The sequence below is a fragment of the Mesocricetus auratus genome, unplaced genomic scaffold (assembly GCF_017639785.1).
Source record: "Mesocricetus auratus isolate SY011 unplaced genomic scaffold, BCM_Maur_2.0 Super-Scaffold_4256, whole genome shotgun sequence".
NCBI classification, from domain to species: domain Eukaryota; kingdom Metazoa; phylum Chordata; class Mammalia; order Rodentia; family Cricetidae; genus Mesocricetus; species Mesocricetus auratus.
In genome coordinates this window covers 17,958,646-17,977,819 of record NW_024429182.1, presented here as the reverse complement: position 1 = coordinate 17,977,819, position 19,174 = coordinate 17,958,646, and the positions used below count along the sequence as shown (strand labels likewise).

At 43.5% G+C, this 19,174-nt stretch overlaps 1 long non-coding RNA gene across 2 annotated transcripts; it reads left to right on the top strand.

Moving 5' to 3' along the window:
- Positions 1–1,326: 1,326 nt before the first annotated feature.
- LOC106021088 lies at positions 1,327–4,923 on the top strand. Of its 2 annotated transcripts, none has more exons than XR_001196436.3 (2): positions 1,327–1,637; positions 4,715–4,923. It is a non-coding gene; the product is annotated as an uncharacterized LOC106021088 (long non-coding RNA). The 2 variants fall into 2 exon arrangements; XR_005876776.1 differs by having other exon boundaries at positions 1,636–1,769.
- Positions 4,924–19,174: the final 14,251 nt, after the last annotated feature.

Sequence of the window (19,174 nt, the reverse complement as noted above, 5' to 3'; positions counted from 1 at the left end):
ATCACAGCCTGAGGGCAACTGTGGAGGGGGGAATCTCCCCAGCCTAGCTTTCCTAGAATTTGATTTGCAAGTATGGTCTTCACAGCGTTAGCCAATAATGTCATGGTCACTCCCTGCGTCATTCCCAAAGAGGAAAGCAACCCTAGGTTACCTAAACACTGTCAGTGTGACTAAGATCAAGTAAATATTTCTCTGAGTGTGTGTGTGTGTGTGTGTGTGTGTGTGTGTTCGCTCTGTTTGTTTTTGTGTGTGTGCTTGTTCTGTTAGGTACAAAGCAGCACATATGTGTGGGCGAACATGCACCTGTGTTCACAGGTGCGGGGGCCACAGGTGAACGGCAGGAATCCTCCTCAGTTGCTCCCCACCTTATTATTTGAGACAGGCTCTCTCACTGAACCTGCAAATTCTACTAGAGACTCGCCTGGCTCACTCATTAGCACAGGAGTCAAAGTATGCTATCACACTTAGCTCTTTCATGGGTGCTGGGGATCCAAACTCACTTCCTCCTTGCACAGCAAGCTCTTTTCCAACTGAGTCATCTCCCAGATAAATATTTATTGATGGCCTAAACGGTTCCACAGTCAAACCTGTGGTGACAGTGTACCGGAACCGGATAGTTTTATGTCAACTTGATCCAAGCTAATGTCATCTGAGAGGAGGGAACCTCAACTGAGAAAATGCCTCCTTGAGAACGGACTGTAGGCAAGCATGCAGGGTATTCTCTTAATTAGCAATTGATGAAGGAGGGTCCAGCCCATTTTGGGTGGGGCCATCCCCGGGCTGGTGGTCTTGGATTCTAGAAGAAAGCAGGTTGAGCAAGCCATGAAGATCAAGCAGGTAAGCAGCACCCCTCATGGCCTCTGCGTCAGCTCCTGCCCTGCTTGAGTTCCTGGCCTGACTTCCTTCACTGATGGACAGTGTAGACCAATAAGTCAAATAAACCCTTTCCTCCCCAACTTTCTTTTGGTCATGGTGTTTCATTGTAGTAATAGTAACCCCAACTAAGACAGATAGGGACAAAGAAAGTTTTGTGTGCGGTTTTAGTTCCTGTCCCATTACACCTGAATTTTAGGGGACTGGAAAGGTGAGGAAGGAAAGCCTATGATGTAGGATTCAAATGTCCATTTTCCCCCCTCACTAACGTGAGTCTTAGATATTCTGTGTAGAACCCTTCTGTCTTGAGCCTTGTAAACTACCCCTTAAATAAAATATCAAACTTGAAATAAACAAGATGCCTCCCAGGTCATTGCTAATTTTAACACTTTGACTTGGAATTGACTCAACACTGCCTCCTTGCTGAAGAAATAATTCAAGCGAAAGGCTTATGATGAGCAGAACCAGGCAATCAAGTAAGGCAGCCAGCAGAGTGGCCAGGGGAAGTGCAGCTGAGGTAAGAAGAGGGAGGCTGGGAGCTGCATGGTCCACTGCAAAGTTCTAAAGCTGTTCAAGGCGGTCCTTCTGGCTCCAATCTCTTCTCTGAAAAAAAAAAAAAACTATGAAAGAGGAACTGGGAAGCCACACGGCAACAGTTGCTGCCTCTGGAATGAATTCCTTTAGAATCATTCTTCTGGAATTCTGAAGCTTCCGGGGCCAGCAATACTGTTCCAGAACACAGGAGGCACACGTGGCAGCTACCGGTACGTCTGTGATAACCCACACCTGCTTGTTTTACTCAGTCTTAACCCGGAGCACCCAGGATGTCTAACCTTAGGAACAAGTTGGGGCAGAGGAGTTGATCTTCCCTCACACTCGAGCACAGAACACTTCAGGTGGTTATATTCGGGTGTCTGTATCCTATCATAAAGGGGAGGATATCATTTACAAGTTGATTTTGATGCTGAATACATATTTCTCTAAAAACCCAAAGTTAGTAGAGAAGACAGGCTCAAGAGTCACTGTGTGGCCAAATGGTGGGGGCAATATCTCAAAGCCTGATAAGGGGTTTGTGTCCGGGGTTCGGTACCCCGATTCTCTTACTAAAGAGAGCAGTTAGTTTTCAGTTTCTCCGGATTAACTGGCTCGTGTGCCTAGGTGAGCCTTGGTGAAAGCTTAACTCTGTGCTTATCCCCAGATTGTCTTCCTTCTTTCCGTACAACTGCTCTACCAGCATATTCCCGCCCACCCCACCCCCAACCGAGACTATCTCCTGGTTCATACCAAACCAGGATGTGCCTTGCTGTGTCTTATCTCACAGAAGGACATGCCCGATGAGGCCTGGAACCGGCAGGATCTATACTTAGTTCCTGAACTGGATACTCACGTGTGCAGGTTTTATTCAAGGCTCCAAAGACCTTTGTGTTCCAAAGATACCAACAGGCCTGAGTGCTGTGAGTGCTATCATTTGCATTGACTGTAATTAACTCCCATAGCACCATTTAGAAATTGTTGCGCTGTATAATTTTTGTACTTAAGTATCATAGTACAATGGTTAAAAGCCTGACCTTTGGAAGTGGATTTCCTCTGAGTGTCTCAGTTTCCTTACCTGCAATATGAAGATAATAACAGTTCTACCACGGGTGGGGAGTGGGGGTGCTGGGAAGATTAACTTTGCTAATGCAACTAAAAGGTTTCATGTGAAAACTCTTTGAACTGTATTTCGCAAGAACTCAACAAAGGCTAACTGGGTTCGGCGAGTGTTAATAAGGCTCGTCGTCGTCGTCGTCACTAATGTCACAGACCCTTTGCTTTGAGAGTTAGTTAGGCTTTTTACTGAATGATGAGCGTCACAGGTGAATGATATCTAAGCGTGGACTCAATCAGATCCGGCTTTGCCTCTTACTCCTTGAGACGTTGAATTGCTCTTCCTATTATCTGTTACATTGTAGCGGATAGAAATGCACACAGCATAGCGGTAAAGTTATTATTATTGTCATAGGGATTACACTTTAGTCCCTAGGCAGTTGGAAAGTAATGATTGAGCTCTCTTTGAAGTCTGCTTGATCTGGCTTCTTGCAGATACATCCTCTGAGGTATCTTTTAGTGCATGCCTAAAAGCCCAACACTGAGGGGCTGAGGCAGAGTTTGAGGTCAGTCTTAGCTGCTTATTTAATGAGCCTTACAAGTTTTTGTAAAGATCCACAATGGCTATGAAAATCTAAAGGAAACAAGATAACATTCAAAAATGAATTAAAATATAAATATATTAATAACAGCATTTTATATCTTTCTCTGCAAGAGACAAAAATGTTTTAGAAACCATCCTATAATTCTTTCAACATATAGGGAAACCTTCATTTCCACTTAGGACAGTGGTTCTCAGCTTTCTTAATACTTCAACCCTTTAATACATTTTAACACCTTTAATATGGTTAGGGGGTCACCTCATGTTGTGGTAACCCTCAATCATTAAATTATTTTTGTTGCTACTTCACAACTGTAATTTTGCTACTGTTATGAATCGTAATATAAATAACTGATACGAAGGATCGCTGATGTGCAGCTTCAAAGGAGTCTCAACCCACATGTTGAAAACAACTGACTTAAAACACTACCATCAACAAAAATGTCACAAAGTATAGTGCCTTATCAAAACAAACAAAAAAGAGAGAGAGAGAGAAAATTGCTTCAAAATGACAGAAGACAAGCACTCGGGAGGCAGAGGCAGGAGGATCTCTGTGAGTTCGAAGCCAGGCTGGACCGACAGCCTCCAAAACAATACAGAGAAACCCTGTCTCTAAAACCAAAAAAAAAAAAAAAAAAAAAAGACAGAAGAGTAGGAAGGCATAGACCTTAACTTAAAGTCAAAATAGTCTCCTCACATTGTCCTGTTTCTGCCTAGATACGCTATAAATGTGGTGAGTCACGGCTAATGTCATGCCGACTCTTGAAGATTTCTTTTAATTTATTGTGTTTTCGTGAATGTAAGCTAAGTGTGTGCATAGGCTCAAAGAGGCCAGAAGGGGGCATCAGATACATTGGAGCCGGAGTTACAGGCAGGACCGGAATGGAGTTCTTGGAGCCCTGCAGGGTTACAGGCAGGCCTGGAACGGGAGTCCTCTGTAAGATCAGGAAGTGGCCTGACAGCTGCGCGCTCCCCAGCCCCAGCGCCTCAGTCTGTCTCCAAGTTGTGATGTCCTTTTCCCCTCTATTTATTTGGACGTGACCTTAAGTCCTGCGCTTTGGTGCAAGGTGGATGCAAATGAGAAGATATGGAGCACATTCGAGGTCTTTGTCGGGAACACGGTGTCTCTTAACTCCTAGAGCAGTATTTTAAGACACTGCTGTAATAGATGACTTTGTTCTTGTTCAAAGCCAACATTTCAACACTCGGCAGTAGAGGGCAGCGCTGCCCTTTTTTTGTGAAAAAAAAATGTGCATAAAGGGAAGGGATGGGGGAACATCTCAGAACTTACGGTTTTTGTTTTAAATTTTACTTTATCTATACATGTTCTTTTAAATTTTATTTTCCTTATTGCTTACGTGATTTTATAAAAAGAATTCATTATCTTCTATTGCTTAGTACAAGAAGCCCGAGAAATTGGTGAAAAACAGATGTTTCAGGTGTTGTGCCAGGGTTGTGTCTGGCAAAGGTACTCGGTGACGTGACCTTAGGTAACCAGATAGCAGTATTATACGAGCAAAGTAAAAGCTTTTGAACTTTCTAGATAGAAGTCCTTCTGAAGCAGGATGTGGCTTTTTTTTAATGTGTGTGAACCATACGGTCACAACCCTGACAATGGCTTCTAAGCTCTTACTCACTGATTTTATTCTGCAGCATCACAGAATCACTCTTGGGTGGCATCAGGGCAATCGCTGATGGAACACGGGAACTATGACTTTAAGGAAAGATGCTCTACGGGGTGAGAGAGGACCTTCTTTGCTGCAGTTGATCAAAAGCTGTGCAGAAACAGCCACGGAATGCTAGCCCCATTCTATTACACTGCGATCTGAATTTCCCTAACCAATAAAAGAAAAAAAAATCTGTGACTTTTGTACTAAATGTAACTCAATCTCATTGTCAAGAACACATAATCCTAATTTTAGCAAATACATAACCAAAGTATTCTTAGCATATTTGGGTTCTGTCCTGACCCTGAAAAGATTTTTGGCAGCAAGTCTTCAACTCCAACTTAAACAAACCTCCCAAGGAGTTAGTGGCAGCAGACAGTAAGTCTGGTCCTGGCTCTGCCTTGTGAACTGGGTGAGTTATAACCTTTGAGCCTCCTTTACTCTGCTCTTGAGTAGAGATGCCTCTGGATTTATTAGAAGGGCAGCTTGGAAAATACATAGGAAGTCAGGTGGTGATGCACACATTTAATCCCAGCACTTAGGAGGCAGAGACAGGCAGATCTCTGTGAGTTTGAGGCCAGCCTGGTTTACAAAGTGACTTTCATGATATCCAGGGCTACACAACACAGTGAAACCCTATTTCAGAAGGGGGGCTAGGAGGAGGAGGAGGAGGAGGAGGAGGAAAGAAGAAAGGAAGGAAGGGAGGGAGGGAGGAAGGAAGGAAGGAAGGAAGGAAGGAAGGAAGGAAGGAAGGAAGGAAGGAAATGCATATGAAAATGCTTTGAAAGGGCCGGAGAGAAGGCTCGGTGGTTAAGAGCTAAGAGCACACTGGCTATTCTTGCAGACAACCCTGGTTCAATTCCCAGCGCACACATGGCAGTTCACAACTGTCTGTAATCCAGTCTTATGGGACCCATAAGACTGGTCTCTGTGGCCACTAGGCACACAGTCACGTTCAGACAAAACACCCACACACATAAAAATAAATTAAAGAATAATGTTTAAATTGGTTTTAAAGCCATTTAGGTCCTAACAAAGTATTTCTAGCATTAACTGTTCTAAAGGCCTAAGACTTTCTGTCTTTTCTCATCTGGTGTCTTTATATTGCCTGGGGATATTAATTAATTGTCATGTATACTTAATCTCCCTTATGATTGCTAGTTTCTTAAGACCCAAAGCCATCAGACCTAACTTTTTGCATTTTCCATGACAGAAAGGCATTTGGTACATAATTAGAACATAAATATTTGTTGATTGATTAAAGACAAGCTGCAATACAAAATTAGCTCTTTTACTCTGGTTTAAAAAAAACACATAGCATACTATTTACTAACTTGACCATTTTAAGTACACTATGCATTAGTGTTAGTCGTGTTCACATTTTTCTGTGCCAGAAACCTAGACCTTCCCATCTAGAGTGATCTCTCTCTAACCCTCCCACATTGCTAGTTCCTAGTCCCAAGAACCTTCTTCATTGATTGAAGGGGCGGGGGCAGGTGTGGATGTGGTCACCCAAAGACTTCCACTCTGTTTTACATTCTTTTGGCTCTCCTTCCCTTATAGACAGTCTGTTATAGACTCTGAGCTGTGGGTTAGCCACAGGCCAGAGACCTGGGCAGAGGCACCAAAGAAAGTGCCACTAAAAAGCACTTTCATCAACTGTTTCCGTCTAGTACATAATGGAACATTTATGAGAATTATCAGGGTAAAAATACAAATTCAGGATAACAGAGTCTTGTTACTTCTGAAAACAATGATTTTTTATGTCTATGAGTGGTTTGCCTGTATGTATGCATGTGCACCATCTGTGTGCAGTGCCCTTCCTTGGAAGACCGAATAGGGTGTTGGATGCCCTGGAACCAGAGTTACAGACAGTTGAAAGTCATGATGTGGTGCTGGGAACCAAGCCCAGATCCTCTGCAAGAGGAATAAGTACTCCTAACTGTAGCATGATAACTAAAAGACCCAGAGACAGATACTGGGGTTCGAGCTTCAAGCTTCAAGCTGAAGATCAGAGAAGCAAAGCAGCCAAGCCAGTAGATCTTACCTCTTCCCAGCTTAAATGGCAACCCTGTCTCCACAAATCCTCAAAGACAAAAGGCTCTGAATTCCTGTCTCCTCCTCCTTATATTCCTATCTTCCTGTCTCCACCTCCCTAATGCTGGGATTAAAGGAACGTGATCCCAAGTGCTGAGATCACCCTTGTGTGAGCTGTTTCTTTTAGGACTGAATAAATCTCATGTAGTCAGTGTGTCCTTGAACTAACAGACCTGTCTACCTCTTAATCCTGAGTCCTGGGATTAAAGGTATGTACCATCATCACCTAGCTCCATGGCTGCTGGAGCCTCTATAGCTTGAGGCTGGTTTTGCTTTCTGAACCCTCATAATCCTCAGGCAAGCTTTAATAAATCATGCATAATATATCACCACACCTAACTACTGAGCAATCTCTGCAAATCCAACCCCCCCAAGTAGACAACTGATCACAAATAAAAACAGCCAACAAATATCCCCAAGTCACCCTTATTATTAAACTGGAGTCATACTAATTTATCAATGTTTACCCACCAGGCTGATAAAAATGTAAAATATTGATTAGCATTGACATCGTTGTGCAGTCAGTGCCTTTTCATAGACTCTCATACAAATAGTCAAGTTAAAGAGTGCATGCCATTTCTACTCTTAAGAGTTTACCCCAGGGAAATGTATACAAGTCTGCAAAGACAGGTAGGTTACACAGACATTGTGCAGTGCAGAACTGCTTTAACAGAAAACATGATGAATAATGGTATTATTTTATAAGCTCTCAAATCACACTTTTGTTGAAAACCAACAGATTTGAAAGTGATTTCATTAGAATACATATGAATATAGAGTCTAACGATGAAAATTGGGAAGAAAAGAGGACAAAGCAGAACTGTAATGTCAAACATATAATACTTTCAAACTCAGAAAATATTTTTCAGTAAAGTTAATAGCTGTGTTATGGTTTGAGGCTGCTTTGGAAACTTAGAAGTATTAAAAAGCACTTGCTAACCAGTTCTGGTGGAACAAGCCCTGAATCCTAGCACTCTCAGGAGGCAAAGGCAGTGGATCTTGGTGAGTTTGAGGCCAGTGTGGTCTGCATAGTGAGTTTCAGGACAGCCAGAGCTACATAGTGAGACCCTGTTTCAAAACCAAACAAACAAAGCCCTTGCTAACAAAGTGATGATTTTAAAAGTATAGGCCTAGAGATGGTTCAGCAAGCAAAGACCTCTGCCACCATAGTCACCAAAGCCTAACCACTTAAGGTCAAGCCCCAAGATCCACATGGATAGAAGAACACGGATTCTTGTAAGCTGTGATCTACTTACATCCATGCAAGTGCAAGCATGAGTGTTTGTACACACACACACACACACTAATAGATTAAAATATATATCCCTAGATACTCCATCTTACCATTTAAATAGTTCCTGATTATCTAGTAGCCACTCAAGAAGTAATAGCTATAGGAATAAATGAGTATTACTATAAATAATAAATATTGTAAATAATAAATAATGTAAATAATAGTAGCTATAAAAACAAATGCATATTAGGCTGGGCGGTGGTGGCGCACGCCTTTAATCCCAGCACTTGGGAGGCAGAGGCAGGCGGATCTCTGTGAGTTCGAGGCCGGGCTGGACCGACAGCCTCCAAAACAATACAGAGAAACCCTATCGTAAAAACCAAAAAAAAAAATGCATATTATTGTACTATCAGAGGTTTCACAAGAGTTGATGCCGATTACTATCTGAGGTTTTTCAAGAATGATGTCAATTCTCCTAGTGGCCAAGCACAAGTGTTCAGCAGATAGCAGGAGTTCAGTATTTTCCTGGATCTATCCGTGCTTCTAACTGCCCCACCCATTGTAGGGCTTTATTTATTTAACAACAGTTATATAGTACTTACTCTCTTCCAGGTACTGGCTAAGTGCTTTACAAACACTAACTCATTCTAGTTGTATAACAACTGAAGTAGGTGGTCTTATCCCATCTAACAGATGAGGTAATTAAGGCAAAAAGCAGTCAAGCAATTCATCCAAGTTGGCACAGCTAATCAAAATACTAAGGATGTGAACACAGGCAGTCTGGTTCCAGCGTCCCCACTCTACTTTGCCAGGCTGCCCCCGCCCATGTGACAGAATTTATAGAAGGCATGCTTTACTGAATCTTTTTGTTGTTGTTGTTTTGGTTTGGTTTTTTGAGATGGGTTTCTCTGTGGCTTTGGAGGCTGTCCTGGAACTAGCTCTTGTAGACCAGGCTGGTCTCAAACTCACAGAGAACATTATTGGATCTTAAAACCATACTATGCTTTAGTCAGAGGATCTTGAAATATTTTATGTTGTCATTCTTGGAAATCATTCCCATAACATCTGAGAGAGAAAAAAGCTTTTAAAATGCATTGTAGTATTTGGTTGGACCATCTGGCTACTGGTTTGTTTGTTTGTTTGTTTTTCAGACAGGATCTCACTATGTAGCCTGGGCTGACCTCAAGCTCAGCCTCCTCCTACCTCAGTCTCGCAAATGCTAAGATTACAAGCACATGCTACCACACACAGATATTATATTTACTAAGAAAGAGGGCGGTCCTGTTCCCACACGAGATCACTGCATTTGCTTTCTGACATCATATAATTTCAGTGGTAACAGTTCCAGTTTCTGAACAGAAAGAAAGCCTGCTGTAGAAATGGGGAAACACTAGAAGAATTATGTGTTAGAACTGTTTAGAAGGAGTAAGGTGTGTGTGTGTGTGTGTGTGAATTTCCATGTAACTATTACACAGGGGCTTCCAGTCATCCCCTAGTCCTAAATTTAAAAGTTTACATTTTCTTCAAGTTTAATTTTCATTTTCCTCTTAGTTTAATTTCATCCTGTGGCCTAATATCAGTGTTTCTTTGTCTTCATGACTTATTTATTCTGTCTATTGGTATTTACTGAGCATCTACAATATGCCAGTGTTCCATTAGGTGCTAAAAATAGCACAATCAGCAAAAAGACAAAGTACCTATTCTCAGGTATTCTACAGTGTAACAGAGGAAGACAGATAGCAATGGCAAGGCAGAATAAAGGCACAAAGATACATCTGTGATGTGCGCTGCCTGCCCTCGTGGAAGAAGGCGGCGCATTAACGGGAGTTAATCCAGTTAAAGCCAATTCTTCCTCCCTAGGCATCTCCCTCCAGCAAGGGTAGCATCAGTTCTGACTCAGGCCAAAGAGAACTCTCATGCCTGCATATATTAGTCTTAAAGTTCTCATTATGTTTGGGCAGTAAATGTTTTCAAGAGAAAGCATTAACAGCATATTTAATACGATGGTAGCCAAAGTATTATCTTTGACTCATTTTGTTTTATTGTTTTTAGCTTTTGTTCCAAAACACAAAGATATCCCTTTACATGTTATAATTTGTATTAACAAAATACAAATATTTTTATCTGGTTAAGGAATGTGAGGAAGGTTCAAAATATAAGCATAATATACATCTAAGTTATAGAGAGAAATAGATAGGTGTGGTGGTGACAGCCTAGCTCTCAGGAGTTGAAGGCAGGAGAATAAAGAACTAAAAACACTCTTAGCTTCAACTTGAATGCTATGGAAAACCCTCTCTCAAAAATGATGATAGATAGATAGATAGATAGATAGATAGATAGATAGATAGATAGATAGACCAGAAGAGGAGGACGAAGAGAAGGACAAAGAGGAAGGGGAGAGGAAGGGGGAAAGGGATAGGAAGAGGAGACTGGGGAGGAGGCTAGGTCAGTAACAGTGTTTGCTGCTTAAGCCTCAGAATCTGAATTCAAATCCCCAACACCCACGTAAAAAGCTCGGCACAGTGGTGTGCATTCGTAATCTAAGCGTTGGTGAGATAGAGACAGATGACCAGTCAGCCCCGCTGACCTGGTGAGCTGAAGGCTCATGAAGAAACCCTGTCAAAAAACAAGGTGGGGAGCAAACAGGGAGCACCAGACACCAGTCTTTTATCCCCCACACATGGGCATACCCACAAAACACATATATACACACAGAAAGAAAAGAGGAGGTAATATTTATTTGTGTTGATTACTTGTATCCTACATGGGATCCTTAAAGTGGTTCAAAGGAGAATTAATGCCTGGCTCGGCCCAGAGAGAAGAGTTGGACAAAGGAGCCACGTGGGGCTGCAGAATCTTGTCTGGGAGATCATTACATCTCAGAGTAGATGATGGCAGAGACAAGTCCAATCCACGCTGGGGTCTCTGGTTTCCCAGGGAAGCGTCTGGCTGTGACTGAGGAAGGAAGGTTGGTGATGAGTGCTAAAGGGTCCGGAGGCTTGCATCAGGACCCCAGAAGAGAAGGCTATAACCAGAGACAAACGATGTCAAGAAAGCCCCAGCATCATCGGTGGATGGCATGACAGCCAACAGCGTGGAATGTCCTAAACGGCCTTCTAAGACATGCCTTTGTTTAGGACACGGGGCTCAAGGAGGATGGCATCCCGCCCTGCTGATGAGGGGGACGGGCCTCTCAGTTCTCCATCCTTCTCCTGCTGTGCTCCTTCTCATTTCACTCCTGTGTTATATACAAAATGCTTATTATTCCTGTGACACCTATAATTTGGAATGTGGTTTCTCGCTGTCCTGAGCTCACTGAATTCTACGTAGATTCGGGCTTACAGTGTGGTTCTCAGGTCACAGCATAATGCCCCTCGGGTGCTTGTCAGAAATGCAAAATCTTAGGCTAAGTCAGAATCTGAATTTTAAGATCTCAGTTTTTTATTAGACACACGTGCACATCACATACACACACAAGCAACAACAACGATGGTGACCATAAAGTTCTTCAGGTAAATCTAACATACTTTCAGGACTGATCGTCAAGAGAGGAAATGGTACATGCCTTTAATCCCAGCACTCTGGAAGCAGAGGAATGCAGATCTCTGAGTTTGAGGCCAGCCTGGTCTATAAAGAGTTCCAGGACAGCCAGAGCCACACACAGAGACCCTGTCTCAAAAAGGCAGAAACAGACGGGGTGGGGGTGGGGGGTGAGGGGTGAGGGGTGAGGGGTGGGGGGTGAGGGGTGGGGGGTGAGGGGTGGGGTCTAGTGAGATGGCTTGGTAGGAAAGGCATTTGCTGCCCACGACTTGACATGAACTTGATTCCCGGGACTAACACAGAGGTAGAAAGAGAGAACCAACTCCACAAAGCTGTCCTTTGACCTTCGACCTTGTGACACGGCGCATGCACAAGCACCCATGTGTACACACACAACAACAATAAATACATTTTAAGGTAGAACCAGAAGATGACTACACTAAGGGACAATGTGTAACAAACAAATGTCGACAGTGAACCAAAGCACGGCTTGAACCCTACCACCGAGCCTGCAATTCTACCCTAGGAATGCATGCTACCACAACGTGTACACAGACATATGTGCATGAAGGTTCTTTGCAACTCTGTGTGTAGAGGCAAGCATCCTGGAAATAATTCTATGTCTCCCATTAGCGAATGATTTTACAGTAGACTCCTTAGAAGGCCATGCTGCGCTGGTGTTGTTAAATGAGGCAGAACTATGTGTACCCCAGGAAACATCACCCAGATATATAATATTCAAGCAAAATAAACCACAGTTACATAACAATACACTGAACATAATCTCATTTCTAGAAAAGCAATATGTGCACACACGAGTAGTAAAAGTTTAAACAGAACACTGGAGGACACTCATGAATGGTTAACAGTGCTTGTCTCTGGGAATATAGGAGGGTAAGGGACATTTTGCTGTGCAAACTTCTAAATATTTTGTGAGAACATTTCCACATGCTACTAGTGTAACTATTCAGAACACATCCCAGGGCTGCTGGTTACCATCTGTAGTCCTGGATAAAAAAAATTATTTCAGATAATTACTATTTTAGTGTTATGATATTAAATACAGAATTGTGTAGTGGGCTGATAAAGGTAAAACAAATCTATATTATCAACTCAAAGTACAGCCTGCCAGGGCACCTCCGACTTTTGTCACTAAACCTGCTGATCTTGACTGGGGGACGGCCGGAATGGAGTCACTCCAGGCACTCTGCTTATCCTGCAGCTCCTCTGGCCCTCAGCTCTCCTCACACACTAGGTTTGCACAGATCCTGACTCTCACTGGTTCTCCAGAGAACTCACCTGTTCAAGCAGCTCAATCTAGGATTTCTATGTCATACCTGGGAAATTCTCAGGGGACAGAAGGCCACCTGCCTGCCTGAGGTGGTCTCTTCCACTTACGTAGGTGGGGCAAGTGTGTGAGGTAAGTTGTGGCAGGAGGACCTTCGTCTAAAGCATCAAGCCCTCTAAGTGCATAAGGAGAGAAGCTACTCAGGACTGGGCGCCTCTCCGCTCCAGGCTACCTCCTCAGTTCTGAGAGAAATCACCCCAATGGCAGGGAGTAGAGCTGGGGCTGAGGCAGGGCAGCAGAGAGGGAGGCTTCCAGCCCAGAGGGGCCCAGTGGACAGTTCATTAGACCCTGTCCTTCACCCTTGCCGGCTCCCCTTTTATTTCAAGTTACAGAGCCTGACAGGAAAACCTGGGTAGTGACATCCCCCGAGGGAGGAGAGTCCTGCTCATCTATCTTTGACAGTTGAGAGTAGATGTCACCTACAAAACACTTCTCTCGCCTAACACAAGTACCCCAGGACAGTCCTGTCACCCTCAAAGGACCCAATAGGAAGATACCATGCTGAGACTCATCTACCACAATTCAGATTTCTTGAGAAATGAACTCATGTTTTGCACACTGTTCCTGAAAATGGAGTGCCTGCTTTCATTCCCCTCAGAACGGTGCCGAAGAATGCAAAGAAGAGGGACTTTGGTTCCACAGCTCTTTTCCCCATCAGCCCCTCTAACTGGCCTTTGAGGGCTGGCGGCCATTTAAGCCCTTTGAAATCGGCCTGAAGTTCCACAGTGGGGAGTCTGGGACTTCAATTTTGTCGGCTCACACAAAAGAGGAGTGTAAAGAAACGACAAACACCTGTCCACGCTGCCACAGAGGAGGACTGGCCCGCATCGCCAGGTCTTCTGGAGACGTCCTTGTCCTCTGATTCTAACATGCCTCAGAAATAATGAGAAGCCCATTTAAAATGCAGAGCCTGGTTCAGAAAGCAGGGTGTAGGACCAAGGAATCTGCATTCCAATGCTAGCTGTTTGGTCCTGTGTATTTGGTTCTGTTATTGTAGCCCTGGCTGGCCTCAAACTTGCTGTGCAAACCCTTGAATCCTGATTTTCCTGCCTCTGGCTTCCGAGTGCTGGGATTGTAAACCCGCACGCGTCACCACTCGGGGTCTGTGTAGTACTGAGGGTGTCTGTTGCTGTGAGGAGGCACCATGGCCACAGCAACTCTTAGAAAGGAAAACACTATGGGGTGGTTTCCAATTCAGAGGTTCAGCCCGTTATTATCGTGGTGGCACATGGTGGCGAGCAGGCAGACATGGAGAAGTAGCCAAGTGTCCTACATCTTCTCTTGCAGGCAACAGGAAGAGGTCTGCCTCGCTGGGTGTGGCCTGGGCATTTTGGAGACCCCAAAGCCTGCCTCCACAGTAACACACTTCCTCCAACAAGACCACACCTACTCCAACAAGGCTATACCTCCTAAAAGTGCCATTTTCTTTCAAACCACCAATGGGGTCTTATCTGTGTAGCCCTGGCTAACCTTAGTGGAACTTGGTATGTAGACCAGCCCGCCTTCAAACTCATGGAGATCTCCTTCCTAAGTGCTGGGATTAAAGGCATATGCCACCACACCCAGTTTAACAATGCTATTTTTATAGTGTAACTATTGTATTGCAAATACAGAACTCTTAAACATTATTAACCCAAAATACAATTCTTATTTTTGGAATTTGCCCAATAATTCTCTATCAAAGTATTCAAATATTTTCCTAGAGGTAAAAGCTACAAGAATACCCAAGTGGTGGTGGTACACGCCTTTAATCCCAGCACTTGGGAGGCAGAGGCAGGCAGATCTCTGTGAGTTCGAGACCAAGCCAGGTCTACAAGAGCTAGTTCCAGGACAGGTTCCAAAGCTACACAGAGAAACCCTGTCCCCCCCCCCCACACACACACACAAAGAATAATGGCTTTAACAAAGGGATCTCTCAATTTTTTGAATTGTTATTGTTTTGAGATAGGTTCTTAAACTTTAGCCTCAAACTTACCACAATCCTCCTGTCTCACCCTCAGCACTAGGATTTCAGAAGTGAACCAGCACACCGCAGAAACTTGAACTTTGCAAGCTAATTAGAGGTTATTTTTAGCATAACAAAAGAAACAATCATAATAGTAATGGATATTTATTAGGCTATTTAATGACAAGGCTAATACGTCGTAATTAAAATAGAATTATATCACTTTCTCCCTTCCCTTTCATCTCTCCTGTCCCTCTCATGCTCCCCCAACTATCAAATTGATATCCCCTTTTTCTTTGATTATTGTTGTAACATACATTTTGTGCATATGTATGTGTCTGCACAAACACATAAAATAATCTGCTAAATCTGTTTTTGCTGTCTGTTGTTTGAGACTATGTGTGTATGGTTTCTTTTACTAGCCAGAGGCTGGTGTCAACACTTTCCACAGGTTAGCAGATGAGGAAGCCAAAGTGCAGACAGCATAACCTGCCAAGGTTTGCACAGCTGCTGAGCAGTGGAGTTAGGATCTGAACCCAGAACCTGTCTGTCTCTTAGCCATTGTTACCTTGGTCACATGAGGATATTGGATAACTATTCTGAGACACTGGGCCTGCATGAGTGACTGTGCTCTAAAGATACTGCGACAAACCAGGCAGCATCACCCCTACCTTTGGGTCCCACAGTGCAGTGAGCAATCTTCTAAAAGTATAAGCATGTTGTTAGCTAGAGACTGAGTACCCAGCCTAGACAAGGCCATCCAAGGGAGGCGTCTCAAGCTGAGATCTGAAGCTAGGTGTGGGTCAGCCAAGAGAACTGGTGAAAAAAGTAGTGTTTGCAAGGCCTGAAGTAAGAGAGCAAAAAGCATGTGAGAAAACAAGAAACAACTGTAATGGCATTTTGCCTTGCCAGGAAACAAAACCCCTCACAATTTTATGACTAAAGCAGAAAGGGAAGAGGGTGAGCGATGAGCTTGGAAAGACTCCGAGTCTCGATTTTGAAGGACTCGGTGAAATATAAAAATTGCAAAGGCAGCAGGGTGGTAATGGTGAACACCTTTAATCCCAGCACTTGGGAGACAGAGGCAGGAGGATCTCTGTGAGTTCGAAGACAGCCTGGTCTACAGAGTGAATTCCAGGACAGCCTCCAAAGCTACGCAGAGAAACCCTGTCTTGAAAAACCAAAAATTAAAAACAAATTTAAAATTGTACAGGCAATTGCACTGCTTAAGTAGTGGGCATAGCATGTCTGCCTGGTCTGAAAATAAGACTCACATGCCATGGGCATGCCGTGGTGCCTGGACCCTGGGAAGATCACAGATCCAGAGAGAAGAGATGGGACCCAGAGACAGCAGCCAAGAGAGATGGAAAGAGAAAGAGAAGGCCTCAAAGGAGACCCAGACAAGACCTGAACAAAACAAGATAAGCCACATAAGGTCCCCCAAGATCACACAGGTAGTAAGTGGCAACCACAGAGTTTAGAATTCAAACCGTCTCTAACCTTGAACTCAGTATCTCAAATATATAACTTTTCCTTAATATCTAAAATTATAGCAGATATAAAATATTTGTATTTTCAGGAGTTCATTTACACAACAAGATATCTGTTGTGTAATTATCAAGAGCATCCCTGATTCTGCTGAGGAAGTAGACTCCTGTCTGCGTGCCTGCCTGGCCTCCTCATCCTGTGTGGCAGCCCTGGCTTCTGGGGGCTGGGCTCTATGATTTACCTCAGCATGTCCCCTAGGGGATGCAGCCCATTAACAGATACTTAGGATTTTTCCTCAGAAGTCCTCCCATATGGCACTAGGGCATCTACACACACATCCAGGAGTCACTCTGGGTAGCCACAATTCTCCAAGGAGCAAACTAAGTGTTAGTGGTGATCTTGTTTCCTATGCCAACACATCTGTCTCCTTCAAAAGACAGATTAGCGAGCGCCACTCCTACTGTTGCTTCTTGTTTTATTTAAACGAGCTATTCCTATTCTTACACATGTAAGTGTATGTAGATAGATAGACAGACAGACAGACAGACAGAGGTAGATGTGAAATATAAAACATCCCAGAAGTGCCTCCCACCCCACTCATTACTATGCTTTCATTAATCTCATTAGACCTTGTTCTTTAAAGCACTTGGAAGTTGGGTGCTAGATTTTGAACCCAAGGCTTTGCATACCCCATACGGGCACTTACCACTCGACTACACTCCAGCCTGAGACTTAAGCTGTGTGATGGTCCATCTTCCCATGCTAAGGGGGACAGTTTTCTCAGCTTCCCCCTTTCTGCCAACCAGCCTGTGGAGTAGAAAAGCCCCTGTCTTAACCATTCTGTTGAGTCCCGGGTGAGTTAGTTGTTCCAGGGAGTCTTTGGACTCCTTTTGTTCTGCAGAGGGTGAGGAGCCCAAAGGAATGTTGTTTTGCTAAGTTTTAGGCTATGATTTGGCCAGGTTTGTCCTTCCCTTCCTTTCCTCCCTCTCTGAGCTTGTTGGGTGTTTCCCTCCCTGCCTCTCCCTCTAATCTTGCTGCTACTCAGAGTAAGGGATGTTTGTTGTTTTAATGTTCTCTTTACAGAGTCTAGGACTCGGGAGGCCGTAGGTTCAACAAACAAACTATTGTCCTAATGTAACATTCTTATTCTACAGGATTTAGGAGGGTCTCCTGTTATCTAGGAATCGGCTTAAAAACTTTAAGTCATGTTTGAGTTGTGCTTCTCAACCCCTTTAAGGAGCAGTCTACCTAGAGATTGGCTGGCTGTACTTAAACCGAAGCTATATCCTATAGCCTCAAAGGGCTGATACTCTACACAAGTCTGGTAAAGAGGCAAAATTAGCATTAGGGAAGCAATTAGAGAATGGTTGGCTGCCTCGCTAGGAGCTACAAGCCCCTGGGTGATAGAGTCGGAAGCCCCAACTCACTACTGTAGCTTGGCCTCCAGGGCATAAGTGGAGTTTGAGCTAGGGTTGATCACCATCTGAAAAATTTAGGCAGAAGGTAAAAGGCTTTTCAAGTCTCTGATAACCAGGAGAGAATTCATATCTTCTCATTATCTGACATTTTAAATTTTTGTGTAGGGCCTGCCTAAGGCAAACGTGATAAGTGCAAAGACAATGTGACAATGTTGTGTTTGCTCAATAATGAAGGTCCAGTTCCTGGAGCAATGCCTCACATACAGTGGATACTCAGTGGATGGGGGGATGGGTGATGGATGGATGGATGGATGGATGGATGGATGGATGGATGGACGGAAGGATGGATGGATGGAGAGTAGATAAATGAGCAAACAACCATGTTAAGGCAAGTAACAGTGAGAAGACCGGCTTGTGTTCCTCTCTGTTGGTGGGGTATCCCCAACAGACCATCTGAGGCACAGCCAGGTGAACTAAGAAGATTAAAAACTGAAGAGACATGGAACCAGCCAAAAGTGTTCCATGCAAAGCTTGTCTGTATAAATTGCAGTAAGGGACTTAGCCTGAAATCACCAAAACACAAACAAGACAAAATTACTCTGCGGTCTTCAGAACTGTATGCCTGGTCATCAGGCAACAGTAAAAGAGAAAGAAAGAAAGAAAGAAAGAAAGAAAGAAAGAAAGAAAGAAAGAAAGGATGGAGGGAGGAGAAATAATTAGATTTGTTCTCTCCCACTCTAATTTACCTTGAAAGTGTCAATTTTATTGATACCTACTGTAACTGTCTTCACTATTTAAGCTCAAAGAGTCATTGCTAAGTCATTAACAGCCAGCCCTAATTTTTCTCCCATAAACCCATAGATTTTTCCATTCTATACCTGTGTAACTGATTATTGAAGCAAAATGCAGCATTTCACATTAATTCCCAGTGTGTCTTCTTATTGATTTGAGGCCATCTTTCAGGCCACACAGTTCACTTTAAACCTTGACCCTGTCATCAGTCACAGTAATGACTCCTTTTCAATCGGTGTGGTCCATACAGACAAATGATCTGCAAATGCCCCAAGGATTTGAATGCTAAAGAAAACTAGCAAGTTCTAATGGAGGCATGTTCACCAACTGACCCAGCATCACATGTGAAAAGAGAATGCTTGGAACTAGGCTTGGATACATGGGGCAAAAGAACTGCCAAATTCTGGGTTGAAGGAAGCCAAAGTTGGGCTTCCTATAGAAGTAACCTGTGAAGATTTACCAAGGAAGTCACATTTCAGAAGTGAAAAAGGGATGGGCAGGGCATGGCCAAATTTGAAGCAAGTAAGGAGGGAAAGGGCATAGTGTTCAGATTCGTAGCAAAAATGGAATCAGAAAAGATGAGC